The sequence below is a fragment of the Triturus cristatus genome, chromosome 10, assembly GCF_964204655.1.
Source record: "Triturus cristatus chromosome 10, aTriCri1.1, whole genome shotgun sequence".
Taxonomy (NCBI): domain Eukaryota; kingdom Metazoa; phylum Chordata; class Amphibia; order Caudata; family Salamandridae; genus Triturus; species Triturus cristatus.
This window is the reverse complement of record NC_140593.1, coordinates 692718829-692740620: the sequence shown is the minus strand read 5'-3', so window position 1 is coordinate 692740620 and position 21792 is coordinate 692718829.

Sequence of the window (21792 nt, the reverse complement as noted above, 5' to 3'; positions counted from 1 at the left end):
TTAAATAACGGAATGGGATATCCTTCACGCATGCGCTCAAACACCCGTCCAGCAAACTTTCCATCAGGCCCTTTGTTTGTCTTTCAAGTACATCAAACGTGGTTAGTGAGTACGCGGCGGTGCGAAAAGTGCTTCATATAACACGATTAATAGATGTCTCATTGACCATTCAAGATTGACGCTGACTCAAACATGACAAGAGAATAAAAGAACCAATGTTCTAAAGATAATGCTGCTCATTCAGTTCATGTGTATATGGGGGAGTGGAGAATAGGTCCAGTCACAGAGTAACAAAAGCATTCGTTCTCAATCACATGCAGACATGAGACGGTCCGATTTCAGTCACTGCGCGTGAGAAATGCCCTTCAGTCCCATGAAATTACAGACTAATAAGCAGACATGCACTGAAACATATACTCAGTGTAACATAAATCAAGACAAATTACATTATGTCAAAGTCATTTTAATTGCACATGTAGGAGGAATGTTCGGCAATGAAAGTGGCAAAACACAATGTAGCCTGTCATCGCAGACATCGACCATTCATGTTCTTTTCATTGAGGAAAAACAAAAGTGCCTTGTAACACAGGAAAATAGCCTTGCCAAAGTTCACAAAGTACTAAAATCTCACAAAAAAATAACACATAAAACCACAAACCATTAATTGGACAGACACATCATGCACATTCGCATGCACAAATTGATGTATGAATAATTGGTCTGGTTTGCACATGCCTAACTAGAAATCATTTTTAATTTTTTTAAATGGCTGTCGTAAATCGTCAGATCCACTGTCAAAGCTCAGATCTGGTTTGTGAACTTGAGCTAAAAGCTTATTTGAATAAGACTGCTAGTTTAATGGGTAGTGACTGGTTATTCCACACTCTGAACTTTTAAAGCCTGTAAGTGGTTACTTCCTACGAGATCCTTTCCAAATTATTTGGAACAGACCAAGACACCGGTGAAAGGACCCTGGTCCTAGATCACATTTACAACATGATTTTAGAAAAGCTCACAGCTGCTTGTGATAATACCTGCATCGGTTCTAGAGGTGCTTAGATTTGGCAAACCACAATTACGAGTATTGGGACAGGCTGATATGAAGCCTCGTTATTTATCCTGCATGCCCCCGCTGGCAAAAAAGAAATCTGTATTGACTGGAAAAACTTGCATGTTGGAAAGGTTTGGAAGTCACTGCATATATCTATAATAGACACAATTCTGCAGAGTTTTGCTATTTGTAGGTAGGTAAAGCTTTATTTGATAAAAAATATCATAAAAGCACAACATACAGTAATATAAAAAAGATCAGGTTAGACGATAAAAGAATCGATCAATCATAGGTATGTCTAAAAGGACTATAAAAGTAGATAAAAACAATATGTGCAAAGTACAAGAAGCTTGAGGACCCAACATTCATTATAGTGGATAAATAACAAGTAATAAAAACAGACCACATAGGTAATTTAGTGCATATGAAGGGTGAGTTTTTTCTTCCGCAATAGCCAAGCACAACCCAGATACTTGGCAATGCCACAGACAATGGTGAGGGACGAGGTATCTGTTTGAAGAATGCGTAACACAATACGGTAGTCACGACTACCGAGCATTCTGCAGATCGGCCTCAGCCACTTGGCTCTTGCTCTTCTGTAATGGAAACAGGCAAATAAAAAGTGGGGAATAGACTCTTTGGGTGCTGTACAACTCGGGCAGCCAACAGATGTAGGGGGGAATCCCTTCCAACCAGCGGTAACACAATTAAGAGGAAGGGACCCCAATCTGAAGCGCACGTACAGTGATCTGTCCAGTGGAGTCTGAATAAAGTCAAGATAGGGTTCCAGTTTGCAAAGGGGCTTATGCTCAAAAAACCCTGGTCCTAGATCACATTTACAACATGATTTTAGAAAAGCTCACAGCTGCTTGTGATAATACCTGCATCGGTTCTAGAGGTGCTTAGATTTGGCAAACCACAATTACGAGTTTTGGGACAGGCTGATATTAGGCCTCGTTATTTATCCTGCATGCCCCCGCTGGCAAAAAATAAATCTGTATTGACTGGAAAAACTTGCATGTTGGAAAGGTTTGGAAGTCACTGCATATATCTATAATAGACAATATTCTGCAGAGTTTTGCTATTTGTTTAAAAAGGGAACAGAAACCAGTATCTCTTTGCATATCATAAATCCTTGAAGAGTGTTGGTTTCTCCATTTTTTCCAATCCCCTTTTTGATGATAAATTGGTAGAGGTTGGCTAGAAAAGATCAATCACGATCTATTCCCCTGGTTCTATTGAGGTATTTCAACTCTTTACTCTGGCTGAGATGTTCAAAGCTCTATTACCACAGTAAAAAGAGAAGCCGCTAGGGTGTGTACCATGTAAAGTGCTCTGAGGCCCAGTGGGCCTGTGACCTACTTTTTGCATCCCTTTGGAACCTTGGTATTACAGAAGGGGCAATAGATGATTGTGCGGTCCCTTCTGTTATATAGTTAGCGCAGTCTCACACGCAGTGCTCGAGCTGTCCTAAAGGGGTGTTCCCTCATAATCATGGGGCATGGACCTAAGCAAATGAGGGAAAGACTTTGTCTCTGTGCCATATTGTGGACCTGAATACAGAAGCACAGAGGCACATAAAAAAGAGAAGAAGCCAAGGGCATAGCATGCACAGTGCTCTTTGGCCCTGCATTTGCTTGCATCCATCTTTTGCACCCCTGAGACACTTTGGTATTGCTGAATGGGAGGTTGATGCTTGTTTGGTCCAGTCTGTGGTATAGATAGTGCAGGCTCACATGCAGCACCAGCACTACATGCAGTGCTGGAGCTATCCTGGAGTGGTGGTCCCTCATTTGTATGTGGACATCACCCTTGCAAATGAGGGAAATACTTTGCCTCTGTGCTGCATCATGGGCATAGTCATGAGGCACACTCCTTGTCTTGTTATGTGGTCACATCATAGGCCCGGGTAGAAACATTACCATTTTACATGCTCGCATTGTTAAGTTGCCTTCTCTCTTATACATAGTGGCATTCAACACCCATTCATTTGCATGCCTGTACAGGATAATATTCTCTTAACTGAACTTTGCTTACTTTTCCAACTTGTTGGCACATTATCAAATACCTTCAACATTCTGGACAAGGGCTAAGTTCACTATATAAAATGTTGTTATTTGTTTTGCCGATTTGGCAATAGAGCTATCACAATAGCAACAATGATAGCAGCTTAACTGGGACATCAGGATGGTAACATGGATGCTGTTTATTATATAAACAACATCAAGCCGTTGTTTAGACAGACGAGTATTCTGCTGGCACTGAGAGGGTGACTCATGCCAGAATTCCTGCCCAGCTTATTCCTGCTTATCTCACAATGAGGGATGTGGCCCAACTCTTCATCTGGTAACGGGGAATTTGATCACCCTACAGGGATCTGGCAGATTCACTTGCCCGAGACACACTAGGGGCCGCTTATGATGACAGTTGGGCCGCCACCGACAGCCCGTCATGGCAGTCCCATCGCCATCGGAACCATGATATCCGCCCACCATATTACCATAGCGGGCAGAGAGGTGGAAGTCGGAAAGACTGACCGACACGCATCCAACGGGCTCCTTGACACTGTCGGTGCATCGGAGGGGTATCATATCCCTGCAATGGTGGCGGTGCCTACTAGGCACCGCCGTAGGAATTATGATGTCCCTTTCAGCCTGCCTTTTCAAGGCAGGAAACCAGCCATGAAAAGGCATTAAAAGGACTTTGGGAGCCTGTAGCGGGCCCACCTTCCCCCCTGGCCTTAAGCTGTGGGTTTTGGTGGGCACCTATGCCTATGTTGGTCCCCTACATATCCCTGCACCATGTAGTGAAGGGATATGTCAGGTGTCCCTATTTTACATTGCCATGGGAACTGCAGCCAGCAGCACCCGTCGTAATCCAAAAGATAGGTATTGTGACCGCCGTGGTGGCGGTTGCAACCTAATGCCTCAGTCTGGAATGCTGACATTCTGTCAGGTGGTCCCGTTTTCCGATAGGCACGTCTGCTTGCCATCCTAATCAGCCCCTAGGTTAGGTAGCGCTAGGTAGACGTAAAATATATTATAGGGATGATATACAAGCATATTTTTCTCTGTAATGACCAAAATGGTTGAACTGGTTACCTTTTTCATCATTCTCATAATGCTAATCACACTAATCTGTTTCCTTCAATTGATAATTGAAGCACACTTATTTTACTCTAGAATCACAATGCTTCAATAAATATTGAAACTGCATGCTGTGTATTTCTTGCGTGTCTCTTTAGTTATGCACAGGTAATTATGTGAAAAAGTTCTAGATCTGTTACCACAATTTCCTTGTCAAGTTAGGGGTACAGATGGTGCGCTGTGAGCTAGCAGGACTCAGGCCAACATATCCAAATGGTGTGTGCGGAGGCAGTCTAGCACATTTCTGATGTTTATCCTGTACAACAAGAGTGCAGTTTTTCCTGAAAAAGTGTAAGCCTTATGAGGGTCTCCCACAAAGAGGTGGCCCGCAGTCAGTGCACCATTTGAAAGGGGGTCCCTTGGACACAATTAGGCTTCTCCATGCCAGTGAGTGCAGTCACTCACTGCTCCCACCTGCAAGGGAGTCTTTGTCTCCCTGAAAGTGAAGGCTGGTTTCACCCACACTTTGAAAGGCAGCTTTAGGTTGGTGGTTTATCTTTCACTAAAGCGGCTAACCTGGGTGCAGTGCATTATCACTGAGAACGTGTAATTTCCCTGTTTGTGCCGCACTGCACTTAGTTAAAGGTGGATTGTAGACAGCCATGGTGTTCCTCAATGCTGGCACCAGCTGCATGGCTGACAGCTCCAAAGAGAGCCATTGGGCTTCTGCCATTATTTTTAAACAAATTAAGGACTGGCAGGAGTACAATTTGAAATGATGTCCAAAGATAAATAATTTAAAACATTTCTTCATTTGACCCCTTAAATATTACATATGTCTTTCAGAACTATCACTTTCACATACTATGTTTTCAACACCTCAATTTCAAATTATTCTGTTTGTGATTAAGAACTGCATTCTCCAAAGCCCAGATTAAATCCCAGCCAGGCTACACTTTTATGGGGTTTCTTGTTTATATTCGAGACTAAGATTTGTTTATATTGCAATGCAATACTAAATATTAGACATATCAAATCAATGCTTTAAAGTTGCATATTTGTCTAATGACTAATAAAACCAACTTAAAAGTGTAGACATTGTTAAACAAAGTCTGCTTAACTTTAATGCTTCGGCTGACCTTTAGGGGGTCATTAGGATGGCGGGCGGACTTATGCTAGCTTAATGGGAGTCGTTTACATATCATGAATATCATGGCAACTATTTATCATTTAAGGGCTTTAAGGTCTTGCTGAAGTGAAATAATCGCAAACATCTTCCAAACATTAGCATCTCCAAACCTTAGAGGAAACTGTTCATATGCTCCAGTTTATGGCTATGAAAAGAAGGTGTGAGGCAAGGTTGTGAGTGCTCTTTTTGATTAACAAGGCCTCAGCCTCACCTTCTGTAGGGAATAAATCGAAAGCTCTTAGAAAATGACATTGGTGGTTTATGGCGACTATGGCAGAACAGCAGAAGAAACAAGCATTGGCATAGCCAATAGGTCTCGCCTTTGGGGACCTTATAAGTGTTTAGCCATGCAACAGTTTTTTTTTTGGTTTTTTTCCCAGCGTTTTATATAGCACGAACTAGACCCGAATCCAATCAGGTATCAGAGTGCTTTACATAGCACCAGTTATGTTACATGAGGACACACATTCATTTTTTGTTAGGCACGGGGAGATTAAGTGATTTGCCCAGAATCACAGGATGTTCTGCGTCAATACCGAGACTCAAACCCAGTTCCCCAGGTCCGAGGTCGAGCGCCCTAGCCGTTAGGCCAACTCCTCTCCCCTAGTTGATGTTGTTGCACCGAGGATATTGGGCTGCATAACTAAATACTTTTAAAGTCCCAAAGGCGAGACCTATTGGCTATGCCAATGAAGTACGAGTCATGATCCATAGGTTCGATTAAGATCTGCTCTGGCTTAGAATGGAGGTGGGGTTAGTGGGTACAGCTGCTCTTTCCTCAAACTATCGGTTTGTCTCCCAGATGGTATTGCTAGGACTAATTATATATTTTTATTCAATGAACGCACATAGTGATCATCATCTGTTGGAAGAAAGTGGGTAAGAGGAAGAAACAGTGGTAAGACTAAGAAAAGGGGATGTTCCTGTTCAAGAAACACATTGAGACATCACCCATCGGCGTTAACACAAGGGGGAGGAGGAAGAAAGCAGCGGTGAAAGACCCAGGGGAGAAGAATAAGAGAGCGAATGTGGAAGAGAGGAGAGGCAGTAGTGGACGAGTCAAACGCACCAGCAGGAGCTGTAGCGGTGCCAGAGACGTCAGTGTAGATGGCCGAGGACAGTGGAAGAGATGGGAATAAATGGAGCAATAGGCTTAACTATGTGCACGCGGAAGCAATCCCAAGTGCTACTAACTTGATGTCACAATCTGCGCTGGAAAGGGGATGTCACAGCGGATATTTGTCTCAACCAGTGGAGTATATCTAATCCATAATCTGCATTAGACAGCGGGGGTCTCATTATGCCTCCAACCAGATCTTTTCGCAGCCCATTTTATCTAGCGCATGATCTACGCATAGGTGTTGTCAAGGAGCTGTCAAAGCAGATTGTGAATCATCTGTCTCATTAATCGAAATACGTCATAGCTTGTCACGTTCTGCAAATTAGATCTCAGTAGGTCTAATACAGGAACCTCTCAATCTGTTTTTATCAAGGTAACGTCACAATGGGTTCGAAAACCACAAAGAGGTCATCAAAAAGATACTCTAGAATGTTTATCGTTAGTGACTGATGATGACGCAGGACTACGTGAGATGCGTCTCAGTTGAATGGAGCTGCCCCACCCCCTAAAAAAGAAGCTTATTGAACTTGATACAGCATGGACAAATAAGGACTTTGAACTAATTGTGTCCCTCATGCCGATTGAAGAGGGGGAGGGGCAACTGGGACTTTCCACAGCTTTAGAAATTACAAGTGACCTCAAACCTTTTGTATTTTTCTGCTTTCTTAAAAAGTTTCCGAGAAGTGACGCAAATCATTTTTGATAAATGTTCAATTTCATTGTGATTTACGGTCAAACATCAAGTGACCTTTCGGTAAACTTTTGTAATATAGTGTCACTTCTGTGTTCCTAATATTTCCTTTTTTGAGTTTAAAGATGATTTTATTGAGGAACGAAAAAAGTTGCAGTACAATAATAATATACATATATGATAAAAAATACATTATAAATCAGATCAGAGCAATGGAAGAGGTAGAGATAGAAAGAGAAAGAAGAAAAGAGGGAAAGAAAAGGGGATATCATCAAAAACATATTACAGCAATATATTAAATAAGTGGTAGTATAAGGAACAAATATGATTTCATAATACAGGCAATATTATGTAACAAGAAATAGAGCAAATTGGTAAAGTTACCTATAATAGTACTATCAGAATTATTAACAAGGACAAAAGCATCAAGGAGGTTTAGATACTTCTTCTCTGCAGGGGTTGTGTAAGGGAATGGGTTGGGCAGACACATTTAGAAAAGATGTAACGGGTAGCCATAATAGGTCTCTTTTAATCGCAAGGGAGATAGGATAGACATATGCTCTATCTAGCCTATGGTTATAACAAACCCCATACCACCATGCTTGATAGGAAATAAGGGAAGTATCTTTCCAAGCTTTCGTGATTTGTTGAAATGCCACAGCAAGAAGGAGGTCAACAATGGAGGTATCAGTGTTGGAGGGGGACCATATTTGTGAGAGACTCCCAAGAAAAATATGAGAAAAAGAAAGGGGGAAATTGGTAGAAAGAATGGAATTAATTTGTCGCCAAACTTTGCCCCAAAAAAGGTGAACAGCAGGGCAAGTAAACAACATGTGGTTAAGATCAGCCACTAAAGCCGAACAAGACCAACAGCTGGACGGGATAGAGGGATCAATGTGGTGTAGTTTGGATGGGGTAATTAAAAGTCGATTGTATATAAAAAATAGCGTTTGGGTTGTGTTCGCCGCTCTAGATGATTTCCTTATTTTGATCCAAATGTTATCCCAAGTAGTAAGAGGAAAACAATCCCCTAAATCTGATTCCCAGGCACATTCCACAGAAGATTTCATTCGGTTAGCAGACGTATCTCGTAATTTTTTATAGATTTGAGAAGCCGACGGAGAAGAGTGCAAAGATGGTAAGGAAATGAGAGAGGAATTGTGTTGAATGGAAGTATCCGTAAGGGCATCCAAAGTAGCCTGAGCCACTGATTTTAATAGAATATATTTAGGGTGAGAAGAAAGAGGGAGAGAGAAACGATCCTGAAGAACAGAAAAGGGGATAAAAGAACCATCATGAAAGAGTTGATGAGTCCATTTGAGACCTAGGGAGAGCCAATCGTTCCAAAAGATAGATCTATTTTTAATCTTGATAAGAGAGTTATACCAAATAGGGGACTGTAAAAAACGAGCACGGTCATCTAGGTTATGTAAAATAATGGGTTGAAAGGTCTTACAAACATGTTGGAGAATAGGAAGAGAAAATTTCTTTGGAGCTTGTGATAATGAAACAAATTCTTCAAACGTAAAAGGTTGAAAAAAGGAAGATTCAACCTCTACCCATAGAGGACAAGAAGAGGGGTCGGAAGTATGATCAGAAATGAAAAAGGCAGAATGAGCAAGGAAAAAGGAAGTATGATATGACGAAAAATCAGGAAAGTTAACACCACCTAAGTGTTTAGGAGATTTGAGTCTAGAGAAAGACATTCTGGCCGTTTTGTTTTGCCATAAAAATTTAGATAAAATGGAGTAGATATTCTTGTAATAGAACTTAGGAATGTGAACCGGAAGATTTGACAAAAGAAATAGAACTAAAGGAACCAGCATCATCTTAATAGAATCTAGTCTACCCCACCAAGATAGGAACAAAGGATGCCATTGACTCGTAGAGGTAGAGAGAGCAGTAAGTAAATTTTTAAAGTTCAAAGCCACTGTGTCCTTAATAGAAGGTGTAAACCAAAGACCAAGATATTTGATTTTGTTCGGGCTCCAATTAAAGGAAGAAGTTAAAAAATCGGCATGAAAACAAAACTTATTAAGAGGAAGAATTTCGCACTTGTCTACATTAAGCTTATAACCAGACACTGATGCATAGTTCGAGACTTCTGATAAAAATGCTGGAAGAGATGTATGGGGATTCGAGAGAAATAATAAAATATCATCTGCGTATGCGGAAATCTTTAACTGTGTAGAACCATAAGGGAAACCAGAAATATCAGCGTTCATACGAATTTTAGTTAAGAAGGGTTCTAATGCTAATATAAATAAGAGTGGGGACAGCGGGCATCCCTGTCGAACTCCACGGAGAAGCGGAAAGGAAGAGGAAACAAGGCCATTAGCTAGAATGAAGGATGTAGGAGAAGAATAAAGCATTGAGACATAAGAAAGAAATTTAGGACCGAAACCAAACCAGGAAAGGGAGGAAAAAATAAATTGCCACTTGACTCTATCAAAAGCTTTCTCAGCGTCCAATGCAATAGCTGCCAAGGACGACTTATGAGAGTGCGATTTACTTAAAACATTAAAGAAGAGACGGGTATTATCAGATAAGTGACGTCCTTTGATAAATCCACATTGTTCTTTGGCAATTAATTTTGGGAGAATTTTTTCTAAACGAAGGGCAAGGATCTTGGCAAAAATTTTGTAATCTAAATTAATTAAGGAAATGGGCCTATAGTTCTTACAAAAGGAGTGATCTTTACCATCCTTGGGGAGAAGACAAATAAGGGCCTCCTGAAAGGTACCTTCTGATCTTTGGGAGGTTATAAAGGATGAGAAAAGTTGGTGAATCCTAGGAAGAAGTAAGGAGGAGAAATGGGAATAGAATTCTATAGTAAACCCATCAGGGCCAGGGGCTTTACCCCTCTTCAGAGTTTGGATAGCCTCCAAAATGTCATTACGAGTAATGTCAGCCTCTAAAGGGGAAAAATCAACTTCTGAGGAGGAAGGTGGGGCAATGGATGATAAATAACGAGTAATTTCGGATGCAGTTGGAGAGGCTTCCGGAGTATATAGACGCTGATAGAAATCCGTAAATTCGGCCAAAATATCTTCATCCTTATGGACCTTAACATTAGCGGAGGTAACAATAGATTCAATTTTAGTGCGTTCTTTCCTGACTTTGAGGTATCTAGCAAGAAGATTACCGGCTTTATTTTGGGCAGTATAATACTTAGCACTAGACTTAAGTAAAAATAGATTGGCAGAATCAGTGGAAATTTTGTTAAAGGAGAGCTTAGCCTTAATAAGATTATCTAAGTCGGATTGCTTCTTAGAAAGGTAAAAGGAGTGTTCTAATTGTTTAATTTGTGTGTTAAGTGATTGAGCTGATTGAGAGGCTTTACGACGCTTGCGGGCAACAAATGTAATAATGAAGTCTCTAGAGGCGGCTTTAAAAGTGTCCCAAATAAGGGAGGGAGTTAACTGAGGTGAGTCATTTTCTACAAAAAATGAAGAGGCAAAATCCATAAAAGCTGGTGGAAATTGTGGGTCCAGTAAAAGAGAATTATTAAACCTCCATCTCCTAGTGCCTTTCACGGGGGGGAGTAAGTCCAGGCTTAAGGAGACTGGGGCATGATCAGAAATTAGGATAGAACCTATGTCTGAATGAGTAATTAGCTGAGTGAGGGCTTTGGAAATGAAAATATAATCTAACCGGGACTGGGAAGAGTGAGGGGGTGAGTAAAAGGTATACTCTCTAAGAGTAGGATGGCAGAGCCTCCACGAATCAACAAGGGCTCTTTGGAAAATAGTGGATGTAAACAGAGAATGCATGTGGGAAGGGGAGAATCTAGAGTCAGATCTTCTATCCAAAAAGGGATCTACAACCATATTACAGTCCCCACCTAAAATTAGATAATCATCGGTGACTTGCATAAGTAAGGAGAGAATATGGGGCCAAAAGGTTTTGTCAGGAACAGTGGGAGCATAAATATTAATAATAGTCAAAGGAATTTTATTAATCAGCAAAGAAACAGCTACCCACCTACCATCTGTATCGTTATCTTGATTGACAAGTTGAACATCTAACTTCTTATGGCATAGAATGGCAACACCATTGCGCTTCCCAGAACCAGGAGAGGCAAACACATGACCAACCCAATTGCGACGTAGTTTAGGAATTTCAGTATCTTTAACATGAATTTCTTGTAGTAAAACAATATCCCCTTTTAAATTTGCTACATGAGATAAAACTCTTTGGCGTTTAATAGGTGACCCAAGACCTTTAACATTCCAGGATAAAATATTCAAAGTCATTCACCTAGAAGGAGAAAAATGTAAATAAAAGGATAACGGAAAAGTATAAATAGGGAAAAATTGGATAGTAACCTTACATTAGTAAAGGAAGGAAAAACAAAGCATTGCAGAGAGAAGAGATAGTATCAAACACAAGAGAGAAAGGTAGATACATAATATAATGAATACGACCAAGGAACTACCATAAAACACATTATATTGAAAAGGGAAGAAAATCAAAGAGTATAGAGATAGAATGAGAATGAAAGAGGTATGAACAAATAAGGAAAAAAGATAAAAGATAGATTGAAGAAATTGAACCCCGAGAAAGAGGGAAGAATAGGTAAGAGTAAAAGAAAGAAGAATGAAACAATGATACTGAGAAAAGAAAGAAGAAGTAAGAGAGGAAAATAGAAAAAGGAGAAGAAAGCGAGAAAGCATACAAAACCAATTCCATAAACATAAGAACACAATGGCAAAAGACATACCACAGGAGAACAAGAAAGGATGAGGGTGTTGGAACCACATCAGGGAAATGAAACGCCGAACGGGAAACCACAGGGCAACGACGGCAGGGAGGGCGGCATCCAGGAAAATTGAAGAGGATAACAGACAGGGGCCCACGCATCCAAAACTAAGGGGAAAAAAGACCAAATACAAATGTTAACGAAGTGGAACAATAAACCATATACAGTAAAACAACTAACATTCTACACGAGAGAAGAAAAATAATCATAATCTGGAGACATCCATAGACTCATGACGACAGTTATTCAAAAATTGTTGGAGAACAGCCGGATCTTCATAAGAGACAGTCTTGTTATTATATGTCACTTTAAAAAGGCATGGATGGAAAAGGCCATATCTCGCATTCAGACTTCGAAGAGCAGGTCTCATTTCCAGGAATTTTTTCCGACGATCTGCAGTCACTTTGGCATAATCTTGAGTAAAAAATAGATTGGAGCCTTGCCAAGAGATCTTTCCTTTTTGTTTGGCAGCTTGAAGTACTTTGAGGAGGTCCGTATATTCCAAAAAATATAGAATAGTACCTCGAGGTCTCGCTGAGGAGGAGGAAGAAGCAGACAACCGGCCCAAACGATGAGCGCGTTGAATGTTCAAAGGAGGAGATTCAGGAAGACCAAGGAGAGACGGTAAAAATGACTGAAAAAATGAAATTGGATTGGAACCTTCAAGGCCTTCAGCTAAACCATAAATACGTAAGTTGTTGCGCCTGTTGCGGTTTTCCAATTGTTCGACTTGTTGTTTGAGTCGATCAACTTCTGCATGTAAGAGGGGTACTTGCTGTAGGGTAGCTTCGGACGCGTCAACTCTTTGTTCAAGGACCACAACTCTCTGGACGGTGTGAGACCAGTTGTCTTCAAGGCTTTGTAGGCGCGAATTAGTTTCTTCCATATACGGCTTCAAAGCACGAATTTCCTCAAGGAGAAGCTCCATAGAGACTGAAGAGGATGGATTAGTAGGAGAAGGAGGGTTAATTTTTGCCCGTTTGCCAGAGGGCGGAGCTGTGGGTAATTTGGAGAGTTGTTTGGGGCGAGTATCCGCCAAAGAGGAGGATTTATGATCGGAGGACTCTGGAGAAGCTTCATCCATAGTGTCCCGTAGGACATTAAAAGGATTGTTGTCAGCCAGCGGCGAGGAGATAACTTGGTGAGCCCCAGCGCGGGCGCCACTGCGAGCACCGCGCGGCATTGCCATGTAGAAACAGAAGACAAAGTCTCTTTTGATGACGGAAGAGTCCGCCACAGAGCGTTGATGAAAGGAGAACAAAAAACTGAAGAAAAAAGATTTTGCGGGAAGTACTCCAATAATTGTCACAAAGAAAACCCGGAAGCTACACCATACACGAAGAAAAAACCTTTGTGCATATATTATAATGTCAGTCTCGTAGTGAATGGTACTGATAAAAGGGTGACGAACGCATCAGTAAACTATCGTCACAAAAAACAAAATGGCGGCCGTTGTTTTGACTAACTGCATTTCTGGAAATAAAATCACCTTAACGGCATGGAAACTCTCCGTTATTCCTCACACCGATAGCTGAGATATTCCGACGAAGGACATGTCGATTTTGAGACCCAGAACAGAAGAAAAGAAGCCTGGAAGCCCTCTACTGTCTACGTCGCCGCGGAGCTCCCGAAATCAGCGGCCATCACCAACGGCTCCAAAGCCACGCCCCCCGTTCCTAATATTTCCAATAAGTGACCAAAGTGCGTCATGTTCTGGGGTCAAAGCACCTGCTAATGACGTGATTCTGTTTTCCACAGTTCTTCATTAAAAGAGTAAAAAAGAGCTGCCCTCCGTCCATTTGATGGACTACCTCACAAAAATGAACCCTTGGGTCATGACGCGTGTGTGTGCCCCCTCATCTTCTCTAGCATCTTTGGCTAAGGCTATAATGCGTATTGTATTTTGAAATTTTCTCTGTCTCTCATCCCCTCCCTTTCCTTGCATTGACGTAATCTTAAAACTTATAATATTGCATGGTTCAGCTTATTATCTGAGATGTGTCTCTTTGACACTTATTATCTACTAAGATTGCACAAAGTTTTTTGTTGATTGAGAATGTGTTTTTGACATTTACTGTTTAAACTTGTTATTCGAATAAAGTGCCACTCTGACTCAGATCCTGCATTTCACACATGTGTCTTATTATTTTAGATAGCACATTTATAGGGTGAAAAGATCACCCTGCAACATGGTTGGGGTTCGATTCTAGAAAAGGTGATATATTTCATTGTTCTCTTAATTTGTTGCTGTGTTTTGATTCAGTGTCTTTCCTTATGCTGCTCATACTGTGCTACTTATCTCTCTCCCAAAAGGAATTAGGTTCATGATACTAATGCCACTATAATGCTTCAAAAATAGTTTGACACTATCATGCAAATTGACAAAGGGGTATTTGGTTTGACTATTTCTCTTGCAGGTTTTATTCCTGATGTCACTTGAACTGCTAATGTTTAGTGTCATTTTCTTCTCTACGTTGGCTATACATATATACATATATATATTCGTAACTGACATATTACTGTCTGTATGACAGTATTGTTCTTTACTGTTAGAATTGTAAACACCCTTACCTGATAGCAAGAATAAAGGTGCCCGTATTAGCTTATAATGCTAAAACAGGGTCTGTTAGAATTGAAATGTAATATTGCCATATTACTCGTATTTTACCTGATATTATTTTAGCATTTATAGAGCTAATTCATTATATGTGCATACTATATGTATACGCAACTAGTAAATGCAGATGTTACGTTTGTTAGGTTGACATCTGTTTACCTCTCGAGACACCATTTTCTATTATAATTGAAACTGTTACTTGATCATTTATGAGAAATGGTCCTTGGTAAAATTTGTTTCCTCAAAGCTGAATCTCGCTCATTAACGCATGCCTTTTCCATTACATGGAGGCCTTCTCCCACCTGTCTAGTGGGGAGGATAAGCCAGACGACCTTGAGCAGTAGATAGCTTGTGCCAGGCTGTGGAATTGAAACTTCTGTTCTGAACACAAACAGGCACCGGACAACCATGCAGCCCTCAAGAACACCAGCCGCAAGCACCACCAGCTCATTTGAACCGCCAAAAGAACCTCCTTCAAGGAACGCATCAACAACAATGCGCACAACAGCAAAGAGCTCTTCATCATCGTGAAAGAACTCGCCAACCCCAGCTCCAGTTCCATCAACATCCCGCTGTCGCAAGACCTCTGCGACTCCACGACAGCTTCAACACCCAGACCCTCCGACAGCCGCCGACACTTCAGACTCACCGCCCCCCCACCACACCAGCCTCCTGCTCTCCTGGAACTGCTGGAGCAGGGTTTTCTATTGAAAATGTATTGAGATTTCAACTCTAGTTTATGTTATATGTCATGATTAAAATTACTAATTTATAATCATTAATTATTAATTTTGTTAGAAGTCTTGATTAACCAACATTACTAATGAAGAGAAATTACACGCAGGAATGCATATATGTTGCTTTATTAATACGTGAACTAAATTGGTGAGCAAATTAATTAAATGAGTGTTGTAAAAGTGCTATTTGTTTTGTGTTTGCGCTTTTAAATAACGTGCTCTAATGCTTCTTTGTGTTGCAGACGGCTAGATAATTACATACACATAAGGGTATTAGTGGGGATTAACACTGTATAGTCATTATGATGTGGTAACGTTGTTTTGTGTTTCTTTTAATTAAGATGGTCCGTTTTGGCCTAAACCAAGATGGCCGCTATTTACAGCCTGCACTCGAGTGACTGAAATTTGACAAGAGGCCTTGCTGAACATGGTTGCAAGTCACCTGACCACAGCCTCTGTCTAAATTAAAAGTTTCCGTGAGGACAGCAGCTCCGGGCTTGCTTCCAATTGCCCTTGGAAAAGAATAAAGCCACAATGAACTGACATAACTTGCGGTGGCTTCACTATGGTACCAAGGAAGAGCATTCATGAATGTATCGATTGCCTAGTTTGAGTTTCCTTCTTCCGTGTTTTTATTTTTGTGATTTTTCTGAGCGGAGGTTTTCCAAATGTTGCCAGACAACATCCTTTCCTGCTCGCTCTGCTCAGCGGCTCAACGGACGTTCAGAGTTTGTTTGTTACTTTTATTTTGCAAGTTTTATTATAAATAATGTTAAACTAGGGAGGGTCTAAGGCCAGTTCTTCCTGAACCTATGCTCGTGAGGATCGACTCGGGAGACTTTACTGAGAGACCTGTCCTGACCCATTTAGCTAGAATAGGTAACTATGAGAATAATGATTTGCTATTGATTGATTTTCATTTGAATTAATTTAGATAAACAACCATTTGTTTGAATTCCAGTGTCGGGTGGTCATTTTCTTGTCATTTATTGAGTTGCAAATGTATTTCCTATGTTTAAAATCATGACTCAGGACAATTTCTTTATGGTCGCATTGACCTCGCTATAGATGCAGATTGGTTTAGGTTCCTCTCCTTTAGTCAGTGTGGATAGAGTAATTGAATGAATTTCAGTGTGATGGGCCCTAGCGTATGATGAGTGTATGTGCGTGCGACTCTGTCCGTGGAAGAAGGGAGAATTAATATGCTCCGATCTGCAGCAGAACCACGTCAACGACGACTACACCTTCAAAATCATGAACACCATCCACTCTGGCTCACCATCCGACACCTGCCCTCACCACATCTTCAACAAAGCGAGCTGCATCATCGCACCCCAACTCCGGAAGATCATCAACAGCTCCTTCGAGACCGCCACTTTCCCAGAGAGCTGAAAAACGCCGAGACCAACGCCCTACTCAAGAAACTTAAGGCGGATCCAAAGGACCTCAAGAACTTCCGACCCATCGCCCTACTCCCATTCCCGGTGAAAGTCATCGAGAAGCGTGTCAACAGCCAACTGACCCACTTCCTCGAGGAGAACAACATCCTGGACTAGTTCGAATCCGGATTCTGCAGTAACCACTGCACCGAAACCGCCCTCATCGCCGCCACCGACGACATCAGGGCCCTGCTGGACAACGGCGAAACTGTGGCCCTCATCCTCCTGGATCTCTTGGCCACCTTCGACACCGTCTGCCACCACACCCTACGCACACGCCTCCACGATGCAGGGATCCACAACAAAACCCTGGACTGGATCGCCTCCTTACTCACTGGCAGAACCCAGAGAGTCCGCCTCCCCCATTCTGATCCGAAGCCACCAAGATCACCTGCGGCGTACCCCAAGGTTCATCCCTCAGCCCGACCCTTTTAACATCTGCATGGCACTGCTCGCCAACATAGTCTGATCGCATGACCTCAACATCATCTCATGTACCGACGACACCCAGCTGATCCTCTCTCTCACCAAGGACCCCACCACTGCCAAAACCAACCTCCACGAAGGAATGAAGGCCGTCGCTGAATGGATGAAGAACAGTTGAATGAAACTGAATTCAGACAAGACAAAGGTCCTCATCCTCTGCTCCAGCCTATCCACCTGGGATGACTCCTGATGGCTGGTCACGCTGGGAGCTGCATCAACTCCCACCGACCATGCACGCAACCTGGGGTTCATCCTGGACTCATCACTCTCAATGACCCAGCAAGTCAACGCCGTCTCCTCCTCCTGCTTCAACACCCTCCACATGCTTTGCAAGATCTACAGATGGATCCCCACCGGAACCAGAAGGACGGTCACCCAGGCCCAGGTCAGCAGCAGGCTGGACTACGGCAACGCCTCTATGCGGGAACCTCGGCCAAACTCCAAAAAAGACTTCAGTGCATACAGAACACCTCCGCACGCCTTATCCTCGACATCCCCCGCCACAGCCACATCACTACCCAACTGAGAGACCTGCACTGGCTCCCCGTCAACAAGAGGATCACCTTCAAGCTCCTCACCCATGCTCACAAAGCACTCCACAACGCCGGACCAGCATACCTCAACAAACGACTCACCTTCTACACTCCGAACCGCAAGCTTCTCTCCGCAGACCTCGCCCTTGCCACCGTTCCACGCATCCACCGAACGACCATCGGCGGCAGATCATTTTCTCACCTCGCCGCCAAGACATGGAACACCCTTCCCATCCACCTGCGTCAGACCCAGGATCTGCTGACCTTCAGGAGACTTCTCAAGACCTGGCTGTTTGAGCAGTAGCAGCACCTACCCGCAATAGCGCCTTCTGACCATCACGGGTGAGTAGTGCGCTCTACAAATTCACTGATTGATTGATTGTATCCCCATTGTATTACGACGGCTACCAGTGTTTTTCCATAGTATGCGGGTCTTTGTGGGCTCCGCAACATACATAATGTAACTTTATGCTTTAGAGTCAGTCCCTTGTCAGCCATCATAGGAGACTGGACTCCACTACAGTGTACTTTGTGAATAAACTAGTTTGCTTGCATTCAATACTGCGTCATCAGCTCTTCATTATTGGAAGGCTGAAGGAGGTCAAAAGTAACCCGGGTGGCCCTAATTGGGTCACTTCCTTCAAGCTTCTGCAGCATTGGGGTTAATGGCACGGGTTATGGCCATCAAATTCTCAGAATATCTGATCTCTCTAGCAGCTATTAGGCCAAAACAAGGGATTGTTGACACTGCCTAATTTAGGCACATGCAATTCAAGACCTTGTTGGCTTATCATCAGGTTTGGCAGGCTATTTGTACTGTTTGTCATGCATCACGTTTTAATCAGTATACTTTACTGTGTAATAACCTTGCTTCTCACCTCCACTCCAAAATAGTTTTTTTAGTTGCTTGGGCAAAGCAAAAATTTACTGTTTGGGTCAGTTGTTTAAGAAAGGAATTTTTGAATCTTTTCAGGCTTTGAGTAGGGTTTAAAGACTTCCTAAGAACGGGGCCTTCTGTTATTTACAGTACACAGCCATCATATCACATGTGTTACAACGCATATGATTACAACGCGGTTGTTACAACGACCGCGTTGTTACATTGCAGTACCATTACAATGCAAGTCGTTATAACGACTTGCAGTAGGGGTTGCTCTAAACTAAGGAATAATATAATTTACTATTCCAACACCTTCCCTACTGTTGCACATGTTGCAGCGCGAGACCGGAAAGAATGGGAAATAACATGTACCAATACCCTCCCTGCGTCACAGACCCAACGTCACACTAGCTCATTCACACATGCAGTCATTGGTGGGGCCCATAACACCAACACTCACACGTCTCTCTCACTGAGTCTGCACACACAGGAGGGATGAGTAATTCAAGCGCTGGACATGTGGGGGGTACCTTATTACCTATAGGAAAATATTTACATTAAATACATTATGTACATCTGCATCTGTAGAATCCTAGCTTTAACATCAAGGCACTCCACCCACTTGGTCGATGGACCAATTAGTTGGATTGGTTGATGGCGATTGTCAAGACCAGCTTAACCTCACTACAACAATATATTAGTAGTAATACTTACTTATCATTGTGAAGTGCAGTTCTATCTACTTGTGCAACTATTGGTACATTGTTAACAGCACCATTAGTAAAATGGTACAACATAAACACATCCTACACCCAAAGCAAAAATGTTATATCTATTTTTAGGACTGTCCATATCCGCTATGGTATCTAAGTTAACCTATAAATGAAAGTTACTAAATATGTACCGTAGGTATAAAGTGTGTTTTCACACTTGAATGACTTTCTGTCCTTTGCCCCTTCTTTTATTTTAACCACTTCGAAATGGTTCATAAAAAATCATCTTCATCTTGTCTGCTAAAACCCAAAAGTCTTTTCTGTAACACTGTTAGGGTGGCCTCAAGTTGTTTTCTTTGTCCTGCTCACTGTCGTTGTCACTGTCCCTTTCCTTTCTTAATTCTACTTCTTCTATGTTTTGTAAGACTATGTAAGTCCACTCAGGTGGCCTGTTCAATTTCTCCTGTTCTAACTTGTTTGTCATTTTAGAGATGTGATCTTCAAGAGCTGTTGTTCCTTTTCTCACTATCTTATACTTAAGTCTCTTTACTCCGTTGGACCACATGTGTGAATCATCCTTCTCCATAGGTTCTTTGTCTTTGTTCAGAATTTCCTTATCATCCGTATCTTCTCTAATGTCAGATAAGATAACTGTCAGGATTTCTGAACCTTCTTCTCCCTTGCTTTCCGTCTCTGTGTCTGCTTGTATTTCACTTCCTCTTATCTTGAACTGTATGATTTCTGAGTCTTCTGTTCTCTCTTTTCCATGTACTTACCTCTGCTCTTGACTTTGTTTCTGTCCTAGTTCGGCGGTACCATCTAAATCATTGTCAGGTGAAAAATCATTGAGTCTTACACCTTGCTGTACACTCGCAGAGTCTGTTAATCTAGTATCACCAGTTTCACAGTCTGCTTCTCTTCTGTTAACAGCTTCTGGTTGCTCAGCTCCTGATTCTGAACTTGTATCCGAAATCTGCAGTCTATTTCTCAGTGGCCTATCTTGTTGATCAGGTACATATGCTTCTCTCATTGCTTGTCCCACTAGTATCTTGTAGGGATTTAAACCTGTCCTTCTGTCAGGTGTACTTCTCATGGTTATTGGAACTAGGGGCAAAACATTCGGCCATTTCAAGTCAGTGGAATCACACATATTTGCTAATTCGACTTTCATTGTGCCATTCACCTGCTCACCAACTCCAGAAGCTTCTGGACAATAGGCACAATGCAGTTTCTGTTTAGTCCTCAGTATTTCACAGATCTGACTGATAACTTCTTTGGTGAAATGAGTTTCCCTATCTGTGTGTGCCTGTCCATGATACACGCGTGCAAAATGGGCAAACATACTATCGGGCATAACAGCTCTTTCATCTTAGTAAACCCAAACATCATCCTCTTCTTTTTATGTACAACCTTCTTTTACCCATGTTTTCTTTTCCTCATCGCTTGCCTGATCCTGCAACTGCCTCACTTCTTTCCATGTTTGTACTGTGTTAGTAAGCATGAGATATTGGGAAAAAGTGTCTTCCTTCGCCCGTGCCTGATTCAAAGAACAATTCTGTTTTGTGCAGTAATTTGCCAATTCATCTGCAAACCAATTCCCTCTGGTAATATAGTCAGTTTCATATTTGTGAGCATCAGGACATGCTAATGATCCCTTATCAACTATTCGTTTCTTCTTCTTTCTCCACCTGCTTCTCCATTTCTCAACATCCCTCCTTTTTCTCAATGAGCAAGCAAAAGCTTCTCCCTCCCATTCTGCTTATTATTGTCCTCAACTAAATCTGGTGATTTCTTTTTCTTATCCAGTTTCCCAGCTAGGTCTGGTGGTTTCTTTTTCTTCTCATGTTTTCTTGTGCACTTGTCTCCTAATTTCTCAAACCCATTGCATTTAAAAATATATTTCATTTCTGCAACGTGCAATTGTATTCCTGAAGAACTCATGGACTTATTTGCTTCATCATCCATATTTACGCTGAAACTTTTCTGAAATGGAAAACTTCCTGATACATTAATTTCATATTTTGTAGCCAAATCAGTCAATCTACCATGTGTAGTTACTGCACGTGTATTTGTTTCCTTACTCAGGGAAATTAATTATTTTTCCTGACACTGGTAAATATTTTCATGATTTAAATAGCAAGGACTGTTAATTTGTTCATGCTCAAATGCTGAATTTAAAACACTAAGCTGTTTTTTTTTTTTGGGCTCTGGGTTAATTTGTTCCCTCATGCTTTCTATCTTTTTAATTACCACTGCTTCCTCAAACCATGTTTGAAAAATCCCATCTCCAAGTATATTTATTTTATCCTGAGCTGTCAGTGCTGTAAACACCATTTCTCCCCATCTTTCAATGCTTGGACTGTCTGGGGTAGTTTCTGTTCAATAATCTGTGAATTCTGAGATTCCAAAGTAAACCCTGGCATATTTACTGCTTCTACAGCTGTTTGAATCTTTTCAGTAGGGACCATATTAATTTGGATAGTCATAA